General features: G+C 32.8%; 2 long non-coding RNA genes across 2 annotated transcripts; both read right to left on the reverse strand.

The window, feature by feature from the left end:
* Positions 1-1,862: 1,862 nt before the first annotated feature.
* On the reverse strand, positions 1,863-4,555 carry LOC145332885 (uncharacterized). Its single transcript, XR_013884367.1, has 3 exons — positions 4,473-4,555; positions 3,966-4,014; positions 1,863-1,946 (listed from the first exon to the last, which is right to left on the reverse strand). It is a non-coding gene; the product is annotated as an uncharacterized LOC145332885 (long non-coding RNA).
* A 3,611-nt stretch (positions 4,556-8,166) lies between these two features.
* Positions 8,167-13,329, reverse strand: LOC145331124 (uncharacterized). Its single transcript, XR_013883688.1, has 3 exons — positions 13,225-13,329; positions 12,629-12,738; positions 8,167-8,267 (listed from the first exon to the last, which is right to left on the reverse strand). It is a non-coding gene; the product is annotated as an uncharacterized LOC145331124 (long non-coding RNA).
* Positions 13,330-19,645: the final 6,316 nt, after the last annotated feature.

The raw sequence follows: 19,645 nt of genomic DNA on the forward strand, positions 1-19,645 counted from the left end.
ACTATTACAAAACAAATCTTTTTAAGAAAACTATTTGTAATTCTTATGTAATCGAGAAATAAAAGATGTTATCAAAATCCCGCTAAAATGCTTTATTAGCGAACTTATGTGGCAACAGAGAACGAATGGGATTGGTCGGTAAAAGAAAATTTAATATTTTTTTTATAAACGTATGATAACCCTTGCTGTAAGCCCTTACCATTCGAAGTCCTTTTACCTTAAACTATCATAGGCAATAAGATTTCAAATAGTTTATAGTTTATAGTTCATTTTTCGTCTAGGCGAAAAATCTTAAAGTATCAACATTTTTTGTTTTTGTACAAAATCCTAAAATAGTTATCTATTGCATCGTATTATAGATAGCTTTCCGCGGTTATTAAAAAATATTGGATTAAAATTAGACATATATTTTACGATTTTTAGCGGATATTACTCGGTTTCAAAGCCACACTAATTTTAAAAGATTCCTATTGAGTATTGTAAATACGTTACCACAGCAATTAATTGATTACACCAAACTGCGGTTTTTCTTTGTCATGACAATTAATATTCAAAAGTGACAGAAAGATAAACAAGCACTTAATAGTTATTTCTCGCATCATATTGTAAACGGCTTTCCGCGGATATAGAATGTACAATTATAAGTTAAAAACTAGTTTTTTTTAGCCCCGAGGTGCCGAAGGCACCGGCTAAAAAAACTTGTTTTAATCTTTTTATTGTTCATTTTTATATTCGTAGAAAACTGGATATAATACGATGCTAGACATACCTTTTCGTATGGATGAGAACCGGTTCATATCCACCGGATTCGAATGAATACAAGAAAATAACTTCCAGTATGCCTTTGAAAATATCCACTGGATTAGAACCGGTTATAAGCCATACCGAAAAAAATGTAAACTTATAGCATCGTATTACACAATTTCCACATATATTAAAATAAAAATCATAAAATCAATAGCAGTTTTGTTAGCTTGGGTCTTATAATATCCGCGAAAAATTGTCTAGAATACGGTGCAATAATTAACTATTAATTGCGATTATTTCTATTTAATGACGTTTTCTCTCAAAGTACCTTGTTGTAAATTTAAGTCTTATAAAATCTTATCAATTAACTTTATTTTTTTTTGAATTTTAAAAACTAGCTTTACCTTGTTCTCAGTAGAAATAGATTTGTATTTTTATGACTTTTTTATGATATTAATTTAATCAACTTCATTCCATTATCTTACCTTATTCTTATTCTTATTTTTCTTGACTTTTTTCCACCATTGCACTGAGCTTTCTGTGGTGGTTCCTGGTCTCTTTTTCAAATACTAAATAATATTAATTGTTTATAGTTTACTAGTGCAGTGGCTGCACCCCTAGGATCTCTGTATTCGAAGATTGAAAAAATGCAAGTGTGATTTATCTTGATATGTTAATTTATCCTTCCCCAAAATAGTTATAAATCTTCCCTGGACCAAGAAAGGTATAAAAGCACGAACTATATAAAAACTTTGAGTACTCTTATTTAATATTGGTGGGATGAATCTAAACTTCAAACTTCTAACCTTCACCTAACCTAGCATAAACTAAAAAAGGAATCACAAGTACTGTTTTATTTCTTCAAATAGTTCGTTTGTGGCCCATATATGATAAAATTGAAACCGCCTAAAAGTCTTACCTGGGCTAACTGATTTTTTTCATCGTTCCTACAAATAGGAAATTTGTTAAATATAATTTAACACATTTTAACTACTTTTTATTAAAATATTAACATATTTTCTATAGTTTATTAGAGCTTAAAGCAAATTTACCTTCTTACATAATTATAGCATTAAAAAAAAATCTTGAAATTTGAAAAAGGAAATAAAACCTTACTTGCTGAGAGTTAAAGAATTGAAGGGAACATAATCTGCTTCTGCAAGTCTGTTAAACCTTTCTGCATTGTAGATAGTAAAGTCCTAGATAGATAGATAGATAGATAGATAGATAGATAGATAGATAGATAGATAGATAGATAGATAGATAGATAGATAGATAGATAGATAGATAGATAGATAGATAGATAGATAGATAGATAGATAGATAGATAGATAGATAGATAGATAGATAGATAGATAGATAGATAGATAGATAGATAGATAGATAGATAGATAGATAGATAGATAGGTAGATAGATAGGTAGATAGATAGATAGATAGATAGATAGATAGATAGATAGATAGATAGATAGATAGATAGATAGATAGATAGATAGATAGATAGATAGATAGATAGATAGATAGATAGATAGATAGATAGATAGATAGATAGATAGATAGATAGATAGATAGATAGATAGATAGATAGATAGATAGATAGATAGATAGATAGATAGATAGATAGATAGATAGATAGATAGATAGATAGATAGATAGATAGATAGATAGATAGATAGATAGATAGATAGATAGATAGATAGATAGATAGATAGATAGATAGATAGATAGATAGATAGATAGATAGATAGATAGATAGATAGATAGATAGATAGATAGATAGATAGATAGATAGATAGATAGATAGATAGATAGATAGATAGATAGATAGATAGATAGATAGATAGATAGATAGATAGATAGATAGATAGATAGATAGATAGATAGATAGATAGATAGATAGATAGATAGATAGATAGATAGATAGATAGATAGATAGATAGATAGATAGATAGATAGATAGATAGATAGATAGATAGATAGATAGATAGATAGATAGATAGATAGATAGATAGATAGATAGATAGATAGATAGATAGATAGATAGATAGATAGATAGATAGATAGATAGATAGATAGATAGATAGATAGATAGATAGATAGATAGATAGATAGATAGATAGATAGATAGGTAGATAGATAGATAGATATATAGATAGATAGATAGATAGATAGATAGATAGATAGATAGATAGATAGATAGATAGATAGATAGATAGATAGATAGATAGATAGATAGATAGATAGATAGATAGATAGATAGATATATAGATAGATAGATAGATAGATAGATAGATAGATAGATAGATAGATAGATAGATAGATAGATAGATAGATAGATAGATAGATAGATAGATAGATAGATAGATAGATAGATAGATAGATAGATAGATAGATAGATAGATAGATAGATAGATAGATAGATAGATAGATAGATAGATAGATAGATAGATAGATAGATAGATAGATAGATAGATAGATAGATAGATAGATAGATAGATAGATAGATAGATAGATAGATAGATAGATAGATAGATAGATAGATAGATAGATAGATAGATAGATAGATAGATAGATAGATAGATAGATAGATAGATAGATAGATAGATAGATAGATAGATAGATAGATAGATAGATAGATAGATAGATAGATAGATAGATAGATAGATAGATAGATAGATAGATAGATAGATAGATAGATAGATAGATAGATAGATAGATAGATAGGTAGATAGATAGGTAGATAGATAGATAGATATATAGATAGATAGATAGATAGATAGATAGATAGATAGATAGATAGATAGATAGATAGATAGATAGATAGATAGATAGATAGATAGATAGATAGATAGATAGATAGATAGATAGATAGATAGATAGATAGATAGATAGATAGATAGATAGATAGATAGATAGATAGATATAGAGACAGATAATTCTATTATATACCTGTTAAATACCTCTGGGGACGGTTGATTAAAGTAGGTCCCAAGTCACTAACATCCCAACTATTGTAGATAACCACCCCTTTCATTGAAAGACCTAACCACGCATTTGGGCCACGGTCTCCTCTATTCTTACTTTTTATGTCGCGCACTTTACATAGAGCAGTAGTTTTCAACTTTTAACATCTTTAGTTGTGACACTGTTTGGGTAGACATTCGAACCCATAAACTCCCGGACAACAAGTTGATAGTTAGTTATAGAGATAAATCTGACCTGATCTTTATAATTAGTTTGATATAGAACTTTTCTTAATCCTGATTCTCTACAATTATAAAAGAAATTTATCAATAGCTACAAAAGTATTCAAAAAGTTTAAAAGACATTAACTAATAAATACATTTAAACGCACATCATATCAAAAAGTCAAAATTAACATTCTAATTCATCTAAACAACCCAGAAAATATAAAAACTCATAATTATAAGAAAATTTTGAGTTTAATCTGTAAAACTAAATTAATCTTTACAGCTATCTGTTCTATTTGAAAAGTTAAAATAAGGTGCTTTCCCTAATAATGCCTAACGCCTGCAGGGTCTTTACCTGCAGTGCCCCAACCTTGTAAGGCTACCTTGTAACCAATGTAAACTAACCCAACCTAACCTGACCTAAGTAAAATAACACAGGTTGGGCTTTTCTATTTTTCACTAGGCATTTTTAGGGAAACAACCAAAAAGACCATCCTAAGTTGACAAGTAAACCAATGACAATGGTAGAACTCACCCATAATTATTAGTATCCTGTAAATCAGATATAGGTAGGGTCTGTTCTAGCTCATTTTCATCTTCTAAGCTGGTATTTCTGATTTTTTTCATTTATTCAATAATTTAAATTCATCATATTTTGGTTCATTAAGTTAAGTGTCCATACGTTTTAAACATTAATTGGAATCTAGAGATGGGGTAGTTTTGTGTATCATCACTTGGTATGTTCATTAATTTATCTACCATTGTCTTATCCCTTTCGATCCCTGAGAAAAGAAGATTTTATTTCACATGTCAAAATATTTTTTTTTCGTAGCTTCGAATATTGCAGAATAAGGACAGTTAGGGAGTTGAATCCATTTTTAAAGAAGCAGAAATATAATTTATGATTACGGTTTTGACCCTCTAAAAACGTTATCTACCATTCCACTTTCCCCTCTCTTGATGATGATATCATCAGCGCCGATACGATTTTTAAATTTTATCATTCCACTTTCAATAGAGGCGAAACTGGAATGTAAAATTTATGTTTACATTAGGGTGGGTTCATATCGGAATTAGACAAAGCAGGGATATGCAACAGATAAAATTAACCTTAAAAACATTTCTGACCGAAAAAGAATTTTAAAAAATTGAGTTTTAGAACACGACCACTTAAAAATACAATTCATTACTTATTAGTATGCAAAGACGACATTCAAAACTTTTTTTGAATCAGAACTATGGCTTCATGGTGCTCCCTGGAAAGGCCTTGAGGAGCTGAATCAGGAACTTTTGTCCGTTTCAAAATATCTCGTTCCTAGCCTTAGAAATCACTAAAAAACCAAAATTTTTTAAGGTTTATTGAGAATTGTCCAATTTGTAGAGGTTTTTTAGATTTTCTCAGGCTAGGAACGAGATTTTGACCCTCTAAAAACGTTATCTACCATTCCACTTTCCCCTCTCTTGATGATGATATCATCAGCGCCGATACGATTTTTAAATTTTATCATTCCACTTTCAATAGAGGCGAAACTGGAATGTAAAATTTATGTTTACATTAGGGTGGGTTCATATCGGAATTAGACAAAGCAGGGATATGCAACAGATAAAATTAACCTTAAAAACATTTCTGACCGAAAAAGAATTTTAAAAAATTGAGTTTTAGAACACGACCACTTAAAAATACAATTCATTACTTATTAGTATGCAAAGACGACATTCAAAACTTTTTTTGAATCAGAACTATGGCTTCATGGTGCTCCCTGGAAAGGCCTTGAGGAGCTGAATCAGGAACTTTTGTCCGTTTCAAAATATCTCGTTCCTAGCCTTAGAAATCACTAAAAAACCAAAATTTTTTAAGGTTTATTGAGAATTGTCCAATTTGTAGAGGTTTTTTAGATTTTCTCAGGCTAGGAACGAGATTTTTTGAAACGGACAAAAGTTCCTGACTCAGCTCCTCAAGGCATTTCCAGGGAGCACCATGAAGCCATAGTTCTGATTCAATAAATTTTTGACTCCCATTTACAAATAGCTATACAATTGAATGTCTAGTCGTCAGCGGTTTTAAGACTTAGGATAAATTTTAAATCATCCAGAGGTGTATTATATCTATATAAATTGAGTGCAGATCCCCGCTTTGGCCTCAGAAAAAAAATGTCCAAAATCGACCCACCCTAGTTTACATATCAGTGTATTCATAAACATTGATTTCCTTATTTAAATCGACATAATAGTAATGGTATATTCTAGTTATTATTTTTATTTTACATAAAAAAAAATTAATTATAAATAGTATTTTATACATTCCTACGATTAACATAAATTGAAAAAGGTGTATATGATTTCAATTATGTTGATGTTAAAAGTGTAAACCACCATTCCAGTTTCGCCTCTCTTGAAAGTGGAATGGTACATTTCAAAAATCGTATCGGCATTGGTGATATCATCACCAAGAGATGCAAAATTGGAATGGTAGATTACAAAAATCATATTGGCGTTGATGATATCATCACCAAGACAGGGGAAAGTGGAATGGTAGATTACGTTTTTTAGAGGGTCAAAACCGTAATCATATGTTATATTTCTGCTTCTATAAAATGGATTCAAATCCCTAACTGAAGGAGGTAGAGGGAGCGTTCAGTTTATCTTCAATGCGTTCAGTTTATCTTCAATTTATCTATCCATTCCTCCACTTCTCCACATTATTAAATACTTGTGAGAGTGTGTTTTAAGTTGTTTTACGTTTTAAACAGGAAGGGAGTGGGTTTGGACTGTAAATTAAACTTGTACCCAAAGTTTCATTATCATATTCTCACATTTGTTGGTTAACAAAGATTGGATACTTTTTAAAAATTTTACTTGTCAGTTTAAACTATCAGTGTCCAAACGTTTTAATTAAAAGACATTCAAGCTAAAAGCTAAACTTTTGTTTCACTACTGATAATTGTAGAATGGCTTCGATATATTTATAAAAATTGGCTAGGCATCATATGTAAAGTTGTGAAATCAATACATTTGATGAGTTAATTGTCAATAAATTGTTATTTTAAATTCAATGGATAAAATAATGGATATATTATTACTTGGATCTTACACCAGATTTGCATGTTCTCTAATATAGTGAAAAGCGCAGCAGCTTAAATAACTACCCCGCGGGCCGCCCCCCCTTTACCCGATCCACTCCCATTCTACTGGGTGAACAAACTGGCCAATAAATGGTAGAGGTATTAGCAACATAAATTGACGACAATTTTTCTCCTGTCATATCCACATACATTTAGATTGTTTTATATCGTATCGTAGACATAGAAAACTTTTCATGGACATTAAAATAAAAATCTTTGAGATATAAACCAGTTTTATAAGCCCAGATGGGCCAAAGTCCCAGGCTAACAAAATAGGTATTAATTTTAAGATTTGTATTTTAATATATTCGTGGAAAATTTCTGTAATTCGATGCTTTACATGATTTTTCAGAATTGCAGAAAACCCATGATATTAATCGGTTTCGAAGCCATACTGGAAAGTTTTTTATTTCTCTGGAAAGTTTCTAGAAGCTAGAGGAGAAGCCAGAAAACTAGTAAATTAATTCTAAATAGACAATTATTTTGTTCAAATCAGTCATATCAAAAAACACTTTCACTCACCCTATAATTATATTTTGATAGCAAGGATAAAACATATGATTCAATTTGTATGGATGTCTATCCTTAAAAAGAATGTTTGTGTGTGTGTTTTGCTTAAGATCTGTTAACCGCTGAACCAATTTGGTTCTCCGTTACCGTGAAGCTTTTCAATAGGTTTCGGAAAGATTAATAAATATTTTGGGGGAGGTTACCAAAATCTCTGAAAAAAATTCCTTTCCCCATCCCCCCCCCCCAAAAAAAAAAAAAATTATAGCCTCTATGGGCGAATCTGTTCGCAAAAGAAAGAAACGATCGAAAAACCTTTAAATTCGTTTTGAATATCTTAAGTGACACAAAAACTAACACATTCAGAAAAAATCTAATTATTGAATAGTTATTTCTCGCATCGTATTATAAACGGCTTTCCGCGGATATAGAATGTACAATTATGTGATTAAAGCTAGTTTTTTTAGCCCCGAGGTGCCGAAGGCACGGGCTAAAAATCTGGTTTTGATCTTATGATTGTACATTTTTATATTCGTAGAAAGCTGGATATAATACGATGCTAGACATAGGTTTTTTTTGCGTTTGGATGAGAACCGGTTCCTATCCACCGGATTCGAATGAATACGAGAAAATATAATTATTGAATAAATTCCTAATAAAATCATCGAAATTGAATAATCTATCTGACTGTCGACTGAACTCTGAAATAAACAAGGATGTCATTTAAAACATTCATAAATAGCGAAGCTCTTGATTAAATAATCTAAATTTGCTTTCCCTTAAAGTGTAAAGAGCACTAAAATCAACCCCCCCCCTAATTTTAAATAAATTGAAAATAATAAATGTAATAAACAAACAATAAACTAACAAATAAGGTGCTAGGGTGCTTCTGTAATCGACTTGGAACACAAGGAAGTTTCGAACATAGCGAAAAAATCCCTGGAAAAAATCAAATAATATTAAGTAGATACACAGTGGCGTGCGAACCGAAGGGGGCATTTGGGGCAATCGCCCCCCCCCCCCTAGCGACCAAAACGCCCCCCCCCCTGCCCCCCCCTAGCAACCGCCCCCCCTGCCCCCCCCTAAATGTTAAAAAATGCCCCATTTTGCCCCCCCTGGTCAACAAAAATGCCCCTTTTTGCCCCCTACCCTACAAAAAGCAAAACTATCCCAGTTTCCAACAGACAGTTACTATTCATTTAACATTACCAAATTTTTTAATTAGTGTAGAAATTTGGTTATAATCTTTTTTCACTGAACATAACAAACCAGGTTATAGGAAGTATTTTATTTTGTATCATATAAACTTTTTACCAAAGAAATTTTGTACATCCCCAATGATGATACACAAAATTACCCCTTATATAGATTACAATTAGTGGATGAAATGTATGGAAACTCAACTTAATTAACCAACCAATCAAAATTCCATTTAAGTCCCCAAAGTTGTTGAGCCAACGAATAAGAAAATTTTATTTGAAATATTGGGGACTAGTGTAATAAATAGCCCTAAAACCCCTCCCTCCCTGCATATTTGAAGAAAAAAATTTGCGCTTCGTGCCCTTCCAAATGGTTTCTGCTATGAAATATTAGGGACTAGTGTAATAAATAGCCCAAAACCCCTCCCTCCCTGCATATTTGAAGAAAAAAATTTGCGCTTCGCGCCCTTCCAAATGGTTTCTGCTATGAAATATTGGGGACTAGTGTAATTAATAGCCCAAAAACCCCTCCCTCCCTGCATATTTGGAGAAAAAAATTTGCGCTTCGCGCCCTTCCAAATGGTTTCTGCTATGAAATATTGGGGACTAGTGTAATAAATAGCCCAAAAACCCCTCCCTCCCTGCATATTTGAAGAAAAAAATTTGCGCTTCGCGCCCTTCCAAATGGTTTCTGCTTTTTATCACAATGAAAGGAAAAGTAATTTTTTTTTATTTTTTACACAGTTCATCATATCTTTGGTTTTTATGGTACGATAAATTTTTTTGTGGATTATAATATTAAAAAAAATATAATTTCTTGCTGTTTCAAGCATCCAGTATGTAATTTACTTTGACTGTCATCACACAACATACAGGAAAAAGGATTTGTGACTTTTTCTACCTAAAATATATATTTATTTCAACAGATGCTCTTTAAATCTACTTGTCTGTATTCTTATTAATGATTTTTTGTGCTTTGCTACTTAAAGATAATGTCATCCTTGTTGTCAAACAATAAAGAAATATTTAATATCATTTTTTCATATTAGGTTAATTTTTGGTAAATTATTTCCAAAATGAGTGTTTTTATCTCACCTCCCCCCCCCCCCAATTTTTTTTAATGGGGTTATTCATCCTTCCTGCTGAGATTTTATAACATCCCCTTCCACCCATTAAAAATGTTTTGTGGTGGAGGCGGGGGGGGGGGAAGGTTAATTTATCTTCTGTACTATTTTTTCGAAGATGCTTTCTAGCTCCCTTCCCTTCGCACAGGTCTCCTTAACAAAACCTTAGATTAAAAAAAATCTCCAAAGAAACGGACAATGGGGCCTTCAAATAGGGTACAGTGGTGGTCAGAATCCATTGGAGATTAAATCTTAGCTGCTCCTTCTTGCCAGATATTGCAATTTGAAGTTTTGTGGTAAAAATGCCTAAAATTACATGGATTCCAAGGATATATGCATAAGTGAACACCTTAATTCATGAAATAAAAAGGGTGATTTTAACATTTGAGGAGTTTAGATATCTCTTCATATGTAAACTACACACTACATCCCCATTCAAAACAATTTTTACTACTATAAATGATATTTTTAACTTAAATAAGAGTAATAAATAAGGTACTATAAGCTTAAGGAGGTTTGTCCAATTTACAACTTTATCCTAAAGGCTATTACCCTTAAGTTTACATATGGCCCAAGTTACTTTTAGTAATTCTGCTCCCTCCCCCCCCCCCCCCCCAACTGTGGTGGAGAGGGGGGGGAAGCATAATGATACTATTATGTGTTTCTCAAAAACTAATTAAGTATAGTGCGAAAAATTCTCCCCCCCCCTTCCCTTCTTCCTAACCTAATTGAGAGGGGAAGGGGGGTGACAAAAGATCATTCTAATGTGTTTTAAACGACTATTAGATATATATATAAGCTTTTGGATTTGTATTGTTGTAGGACCCAAAGCACTTTTTCATATATTGCTGACCTCTTCCCCTCCCCCCATAAATCAAAAACATAACATTTTGTAAAGAGAGAAAGGGGGGAGGGTTGCAGTTGATAGGGCACTACTCTGTTGTGTTACTAAGAGACCGCTAGAATTATAGCAACAAAGCAAACCTTTGAGATATGCTTTGGTTGGCCAAAAGTAACTTTTACAAATTTTGCTGAACCCCCCCAGCCCCCCCAAGCCCCCTTTCCCTCTATATTGCTTTACAATCTCCTTCCCCCCCCCTCAAATTATGTAATAGAAGCGAGTATAGCAATACCCTTGTGATTTACTTGGAGATTACTCAAGATATAGTGTGCTTTTTGATTTAAACTTTAGTAAGTCCATAATTACTTCATACTTGAAGAAATATTGCTGGCCTTTCCCCAACTTCAACCAACCCCAACCAGAAAAATTATATTGCTGCATACTCCACCCCCATAAAAAAATATTAAATTATTGCTTGCCCTCCCCTATCTCTACAGCTACCTTCCATACAATCTCACCACCTGTGTTATACTCAGGAACCACTAAAGTAATGAGGAGCAAACTTTGGAATAGAGCTTTTAGATTTCCAAATTGATTTATATGTATTACTTATTCAATGTTTGGGGAAGGAGCAATGGGTTGACAATAGGTTGGAGAACATTATGCAGCAAAATAATTGTACTAAATTGGGAGGGTTGTAGTTGGAATAGATATTTATAAAAGTAAATATTGGCCTATATAAGTTGAAATATCTCTAGAGATTTCTAAATGATACACAATATTATTTACCTATGCCACTAGTCACTATTTCCAACAGATGGGGGGGGGGGGGGATTCAGTAATGTTTGTAAAAGTAATATTTGCAAGAGATTTTGATGCCTACTAAAGTTTAAGTACTAAAGCTTATATATTTATTTAGTGATATCTAAAGAACTCTGCCCCTTCACCCCCTTCCTATTAGATTTCTTAGGGGGGGGGGGGGGGGGTAGTCAACAATATTTCCAGAAACTTTGGGCCTAAGAATCTTACATAAAAATTTTTCTCACAATACTTCAAGTAGTTTTGAGTAAAACATAATACTATTACTTCCCCCCCCCCCCCACCCCCTCCCTCCTTAAATTTGTGGGCTGTAAGTGGTGGGGTTGTAGGGGGGGGGGGGAGGAGGTTGTGAGTATTTTAAGAATTAACTTTAGCTATATGTAAACTTGAACTGAGGATTTTTCCTACTGTACCAGGGTAACAGCCTCTAGCTTAAAGTTATAAACTGGACAGGACATTTTACCTTTTTCATTACTCTTGTTAAAATAATTTCTTAAAAGTTTTAAAATTTTCTAAATTGGGAGGAACTGTGTAGTTTACATATACAGAGACATCTAAACTCCTCAAATTTTAAATTCACCTTTTTATTTGATCAAAAATGTATGCATATATCCTTGGAATTCTTGTAATTTTAGGCATTTTTACCACAAAACTTCAAATTGCAATATCTGGCAAGAAGGAGCAGCTAAGATTTAATCTCCAATGGATTCTGACCACCACTGTGCCCTATTTGAAGGCCCCGTTGTCCGTTTCTTTGGAGATTTTTTTTAATCTAAGGTTTTGTTAAGGAGACCTGTGTTCGGTCATTGCAGGGTGGGGAGAAGGGATGGTGTTGAAGAGATGGGGGGGGAAGAGATGGGGGGGAAGGAGGTGGGGGATATAAATGGGAAATAGGGATGGGGGAAGGGATGAAGAAGAAGGGATAAGGACTAGGAGGCCCATAATCAAATAATCCCACCCCTTAAAACGCCCTTATTTAAAATTAGTATATATAATCAAAATGCCCCCCCCTAGACAAAGTGCTTCGCACGCCACTGTAGATACAATATTAAAAAGTAAACAGATTGTAAATCAAATACCTCTGGTTTCACTTTGATCAGACGATTCTATACTGCTTGTTTCCTCATTATTAGTTTGTATTATTTCATCACAGAAAATAGCTGCTTGTAGGCTGGTCAGTAAAACAGCCCTGAAAAACAAAAATAAATATTAAATGAAAAATTTAAGTTTTTAGGTTAAAACCAGAAAAATGGAGCGAGAGAGAGAGAGAGAGAGAGAGAAAGAGAGAGAGAGAGAGAGAGAGAGAGAGAGAGGGAGAGGGAGAGGGAGAGAGAGAGAGAGAGAGAGAGAGAGAGAGAGAAAGAGAAAGAGAAAGAGAGAGAGAGAGAGAGAGAGAGAAAGAGAGAGAGAGAGAGAGAGAGAGAGAGAGAGAGAGAGAGAGAGAGAGAGAGAGAGAGAGAGAGAAGCAAATAAAGAGAAAGACAGAATGAAGCATATAAAATATTCAGCTAATGGGCGTGTATCAGGGGATTTAATTTGAGGGACCTGACTTAACCTTTTTATTTCTTTTAAAGGTCCAACTCGCGAGTATACCTTGTGCACGCTACTGAAACTACAGACAGTTTGATATTAATGACTTGTAGAGTAGCTGCACAACGAAAACAAAAATGACAACCTGAATAGAAGCGCCATAGTGTTTCCAAATCTGAGATCAAATAATTTATTATATACATCAAAATTTCATGAAAAATTTTAAAAACCTCACATTTTGATTTGTTCTGAAAATAAAGATAGAATTAAAAAGCTAACTAACAGTAGAAACCCCCCTTCATGGGGGTTTTCATTCATTTAAAATGTAAGTCCTATTTTTAAAGGTCCTAAATTACTACAGCCCGAACCCTTCAGTTTATTTTTGCTCCACCATTATTGCAAAAATAATTTTGCTCACTTACGATTGTATGAACTAAAGTAATTGGTTAGATTTTATCTTAAAAGAGAGTGCATTACAAATAGTAATCAGAAAATACGATCTTGAGAATAGAGGTTATAAAACAAATAGATCCGCAATAACATCAAAACATCACATTGATATAATCTTTTTTTTTTAATTATGAACAATAAACAAGGATGACATAAGTAGTGAAGCACAAAAAAATGTTATAGATGGACAAACAGACAAAGTAAGTTATATAGTTTTTTATTAAGTTGGCAAAAAATTATTTCATAAATTAAAAATGAAAAAAAAGGATTTTATTCGAAGCATAACCGATAGACCTATGGACTAAGTAAATTATACTCTGGATGATTGATGGAACAGGGAATCTTCACAAAAAAATGGATTTAAAAAGCAGTACAAAATCACGATTCCCCTTTACGCTTTATAACACACTGATGGACGGACAGGCAGAAAATTGAAATATAGAGTAGCATTGTTACTAAAAATTATTCTACAAGATAATATGTTAATCGCATTATGTGAAGTAGTACGTTTTTTTTTTATTTGACTGTTAAGTTGATTTGGGTAAGCTTTATATAGATCCTAGAATGGAACTAGACTTTTTTTTATCAAAATCTTTATATGGTTTTATGCTACATTCTTTATATTGACTATCTACGGATTCTCTAATCTCTATTATAATGACGAGTCAGTATTTTTAACTATGGGAAGTTTTATCTTAATTAGTTTTCAGTTTTCTCATATCATTCCATACAAAATTATTAATCGGTGGATGCTAATTTACACAATGCAACTGTTTTTGTTTAGTTTTTATGAGTGCAGCTACTCCTAAATAAGAGCCTGCCACATGCCAGGCTTTAGCTTTTTTGTTTGTGGACGGATTATAAAAGTTAATAATAATTAAAAATTTACAAAACAAACAGTATCTGCTATAATTCATATTTTTTCTATTCACTCTTATTGCTTTATTTGATTTTAAATTTTCTTCCCTGGTATGTATAACTACACATACACAATGTTTCACTATAATAAAATATTTTATTCTTTATGTTGCGTAAGTTATGGACATAAATGTCCTTGTGTATTAATGGCTAGGTGCTAATATATATATACATTGTATTTGTTTTTGCTTTGAAGTTTCTAGTAGGCGCTACTCTATAAATAGGGCCATACCGTCCGGTCCGTTATAATTAAATCAATACACTTACCTTATTTTTGTTCCAGAATATTACTAATATAAAATACAATTACACACATTAAAAAGAACTAAAGAATTGTTTTTACGGAGACTGTGAAAGTTGCTCAATGTTACGTCATAAAAATGAGGGATTATCCACCTCTTTTTTAGGGGTTTTCTTTCCCACTCCTCCTCTTTTCATCCCTTATTTTTTGACGTCAAAATTTTTCTGAACGACTTTCAGCATCTTCGTTTTTACGTCTTAAAATGCGTTAAATGATATATTTACAAGACTGCTGCACATTTAACTTTTTGAACTTGCTATTGCTGTGCTATTTATGGACAAATTTGCCATTGTTTGTTAATGTCTTGGTGTTAATTATATACTTGTTGCATTTGTTTGTGTGTGCGAATGGGGCGTTTGTCCATATTTAGGTATGGAGACCGCTCTTCTATGAGTACTACTAAAACCTAATTTTAATGCAATACACATAGACATTCTCATCGTCGGTTCGCTTGTTTAGAATGCTTAACCCTCTATTCCCACAAGTATGATACGAATTTGGTTGAGCTGGTGGAAGCTCAACAAAAGACCCACGCGAAGTATTATGTTGCTTTAACCTAAGAATAAATGGTTGGTTTTGATATTCGATCAGAATTATATAAGTATATTAAGTATTAAGGAAGGAAAATGTTTTTATAAAGTGTATTTATATTACAAATGCATAAGTTAAGTATGAAAATATTTACAGGATAAGTGTTAAAATTATAAGTAGAGTAGGACAGAAATGTGCCCTAAGTCCCAAGCAGTGAATTGTGCTAAGTGTTAGGATTCTAACATAAGGCCTGAGCTCAATTCATGCTAAGTACTAAGGGGCCTAAATTTAAACTACAATGCATGCCAAACAACTAAGTCATTACCTTTTAAAGCCAGAAAGAGAAGTTGATGGTAGGAGAGTTAATAAATAACTGAATAAATTCAAGAGGTACATGCTATAACATTAGCTCTGGACCAGGATTTTAGTGTTTGTCTGTGCAATTAAATGTCTGTGTGTTAATATGTGACGTAAATCAGGCATGGTTGTAGGCATACATACTTGTACTGGATGTTTATATGATTACATTAACTATAAACATAATATCTTTAATAAACATATACTATTAGCAAATCACATACAGATTACCATGAATAGGCTAGCGTTACCCATATATGGTGTCATATAGGTAAAGATAGGCCTATGAATGCATAAATTGATACAAATAATGCCTTGGGCCTAGCTAAAGTAATTGTGTCTTGCCCCTGAGTGCTACTAGATAATTGCGGGGCACGCGTCAATCAAGTATTCATAATATGCTCTATAAAGTGTTGACTTTATATCAAGCATAGATAGATAGTTGTGGATGCGAAGCATTTCTGTAAAAGTCTCATATGTACGTTCAAAGAATTTGAAAATTGAGGATCGCATCTCCAATGGGGGTAAGTTGTTAAAAAAGAAAAAAGAGAAAAAGAAAAAGTTTAGTAGTCCCAGTATATAGGCATTACAATAAACTATAAATGTATTCCAAGCTAAGTTAAATACGCTTTCCATTAAGAAAGTAAGCTTTGCGTATTTTCATAGCTGGGTATACAAGATGATAAACCTCCCAAATAGAATACATTCTTTTCTTGAGGGGTTTAGTTTTATCTAACATTGTCACATCAATAAATGTTTTTGCGTTGGTTGTTCTGGATAGTTCAGCTTCTTCTGATGATGAACTAGGTGGTGAAATGCTCTCTTCTGAGGTGTAGGTTGAGGTTGGGGGTGAGGTAGATATGTAGCCAAGGGCATCCACTTGTGCTACCTCGTTGCCATTCTCGTCCAAGGTGATTGAGTGATTTTCCAGGTCATAGTAGAGTTGGTTGAGGTCATTGGTAGAGAGGGATAGTGTGCTGCTGGAGCTAGTGTCACTATCGGTCTCCACTCCACTATCTTCTCTGGTATTCAGGGCTGTATTTAACAAGAAATTCCTGATGGTGATGGACAGGTTCTCTGAGAGTCCATCGTACTCTGGTGTGGTGATAATGTTGTTGTTCTCGTCTATAGTGTCAAGGTATTGACAGGAACACAACCGCAATCCGTCCAAGGTAGGGTGGTGGTAGGGCTCTAATACTCCATGATCATCTAGGTTATCTCCAGGCTGGTCCATGGTAGATCCTAAAAAGAGTTAGTGCGCGTGCTCCAACCGGTCTCTTGGGGTATCCTGGCTATGGTAATCTAAACAAAAGAAGTTTTAATAATCTTTTATTAATCATTTTATCCCTGGGATATTATAGAAATTCTTTTCGTTACAGATAGACCTATAATGGATTGATTAGTTATCTCTATTTCTGTTAAATATAACTGTTTCCTGAATTTAAACAATATTTTATATAAAAATTTATAAGTACAATTAGTATTTACATATCGTATTAATTTCTTTGGTTACATTACTCGTATATATGTATAAATATAAGATTTTACTAACAATAGTTGGTAACCCTTGTTTGTATATTTTGTATATGTACATATGGTTTATACCATTGTTGGCATTAGCTGTATTTATTTTATTTTTAACACGAATAAATTTTAATCATTTTAAAGACTAATGTCTTACATTACATCGCTTGTCAAGTATATCTTTTAGACTTAATATCTACAAAATATATCGTTCGACGTCCGTAATTAAATTTTACGTAACAATAAGTTGTCAACCCTTTGTTTATGTTTGGGCGGTCAAAAGTGATAGGGGTTGGATTTGAGCGAGGTTATAAAAAGCTGGCGGCCCAGTAATTATGCTCATTTTATTAATAATTGTCTTTGCGAGCGGAGCTTGCGTTCGAGTGTTTAATTTTACCACTAAATTCCAAGAGAATTTATATAAAAGTGATAAAATATAGTAACCCGTTTGTTTTATATGAATGTTTTTATGTTATGGATTGTTGATATGCCCATTATTGCATTCGTTAGCCTCTATTTAAGACTCAAGAATCTTATTTTCTTCGTCGATAAGGCCTTTATCACTATATTTTTGATCGAAAGTGGGTTAGAAGCAATATGGGTATATCTTCAATCCATGACAATTTTGTTTTATATAATATTTGTAGTTTTGATAGGACATATCTGAATCATCAGGTAAATTGACGTACCTTGTTTTGTTTACGTTTTCCGTCTGCAAAAGTTAAATTCGTTCATCGTAAGCAAAACTTATATTGATACAGATATGTTCCATCATTTTATTCGTTTTAACTTTTGATTACAGCGTCCCTTTTTATAATCAAAATTTATTGAGTCCTGACTCAAATCTTCTAAAACAATTTTACTATAGGTTTTAAAATAAGATTTTCTTTTTACTTAATTCAATTATAATGACGCTAATTGATAGGTTATTTACGTTACGAGTAACTCAACCATATTTGTTTTAAAATGGTCGCTTACAAAAATTATATTTAGCTAGCTTTATCGAAAGTGCTTTTAAAACGTCATTGAAAATATTCAGATTTAGCTAGTACATAAGTTTTAATTGCTTGATACATCATAATGAAGATGTTTTTGATAGCTCAGCGATAGCTATTTTTAAGCGTTGAATCATGTAAAATTACTTACATATTCTTTAACCCTTACAGATCGGGCCCCAATTCCCACCTTAATAGATCGGGGGGGGGGGCTCTTTGAGCCCCCCCCTCTATCTCAGCTCCTGGTACAGATAAAGACGTAAATTTTTTTTCTGGTGGTTCATGTGTATTTTTAGAGAAAATTACTTTTTCTTTTCATAGCAGTCAGACCCTTCCTTAGCCGCTTTTTAGCGGCCAGCCGCTAAATTTTAAAACAGCTGTAGAGCGGCCAATTTTGCAGCTAGGATGACCAAATTTTAGGACGAACTTTTATTTTTCATAACAAAAAAATTACTTTTTCTGATCATCGCCGAAAAACGGCAAATAACGGAAACCGCCATTTTCGGCGGTTACGGCGGTAAAACGGCGGTTGGCGGCGCAAATTAATATTTCTATCTGTTTATTATTGCTCAAGGATTTACCAAAAAAAGTTATAGGTCTCTAGCTGTAATAGAAGCCACGATATTCATGATATATGTATGTAGTAAAAGCCGGACAAAAATCGGTCATAAAGTCGGTCAGGGAGCGGTCAAACGGTCATAACACCACTTTTCTCAGAAGGTCATTGATATCTAAGTATTCACCAAAAAATTTTAGGTTTCTACCTTATACACAAAAGTCATAATGTAGAAATTAAGATTTATTTAGAATTTTTTCAAATTTTTTTTGCTACCCAACCGACTTTGACCGGACACCACGACCGACACAGACCAGATATCCTAATAAAATCAACTCTTGCCGACGTATAATTACTAAACTTAAAAAGTCATGAAGTTACAGCTCTTCATCTTACCTACAAAAAAAATGAGATTGAAAAAACTAGAGGGGGGGGCTCTTTGAGCCCCCCCCCCGATCTGTAAGGGTTAACTTAATTGAATCTGATAAAACAAAGTTTTAATGTTTGGATAGCTTAGCGATAGCTATTTTTAAGCGTTGAATCATGTAAGGTTAATTACATATTCTTTAACTAAAATAAATTTTACTTATAAATGAATAAATCAAAGTGTTAATGTTTGAATAGCTTAACTATAGCTATTTTTAAGTGTTGAATTATGTAAGATTAATTACATATTCTTTAACTTAAAGTATTTTATTTTTAAATGATAAATCAAAGTTTTAATGGTTAGGAAGCTCAACCATAGTTGCTTAGAATACAAAAAAAAATATTCGTGTGTACAGTCTTTTTCATAAAATTAATTTTACTATATTGCCTTTCAGAATCACTAGTCCTCAATTTTAAATTTACATCCGCTCATAATGTATATTCCTGACAGCCTGGACGCGCATCAGAATATTAAGGAAAGATTCGAGGAATCGATGAGAGCGGCTGC

Source organism: Acartia tonsa, chromosome 11 (genome assembly GCF_053477335.1).
Source record: "Acartia tonsa isolate MP-2025a chromosome 11, ASM5347733v1, whole genome shotgun sequence".
NCBI lineage: Eukaryota > Metazoa > Arthropoda > Copepoda > Calanoida > Acartiidae > Acartia > Acartia tonsa.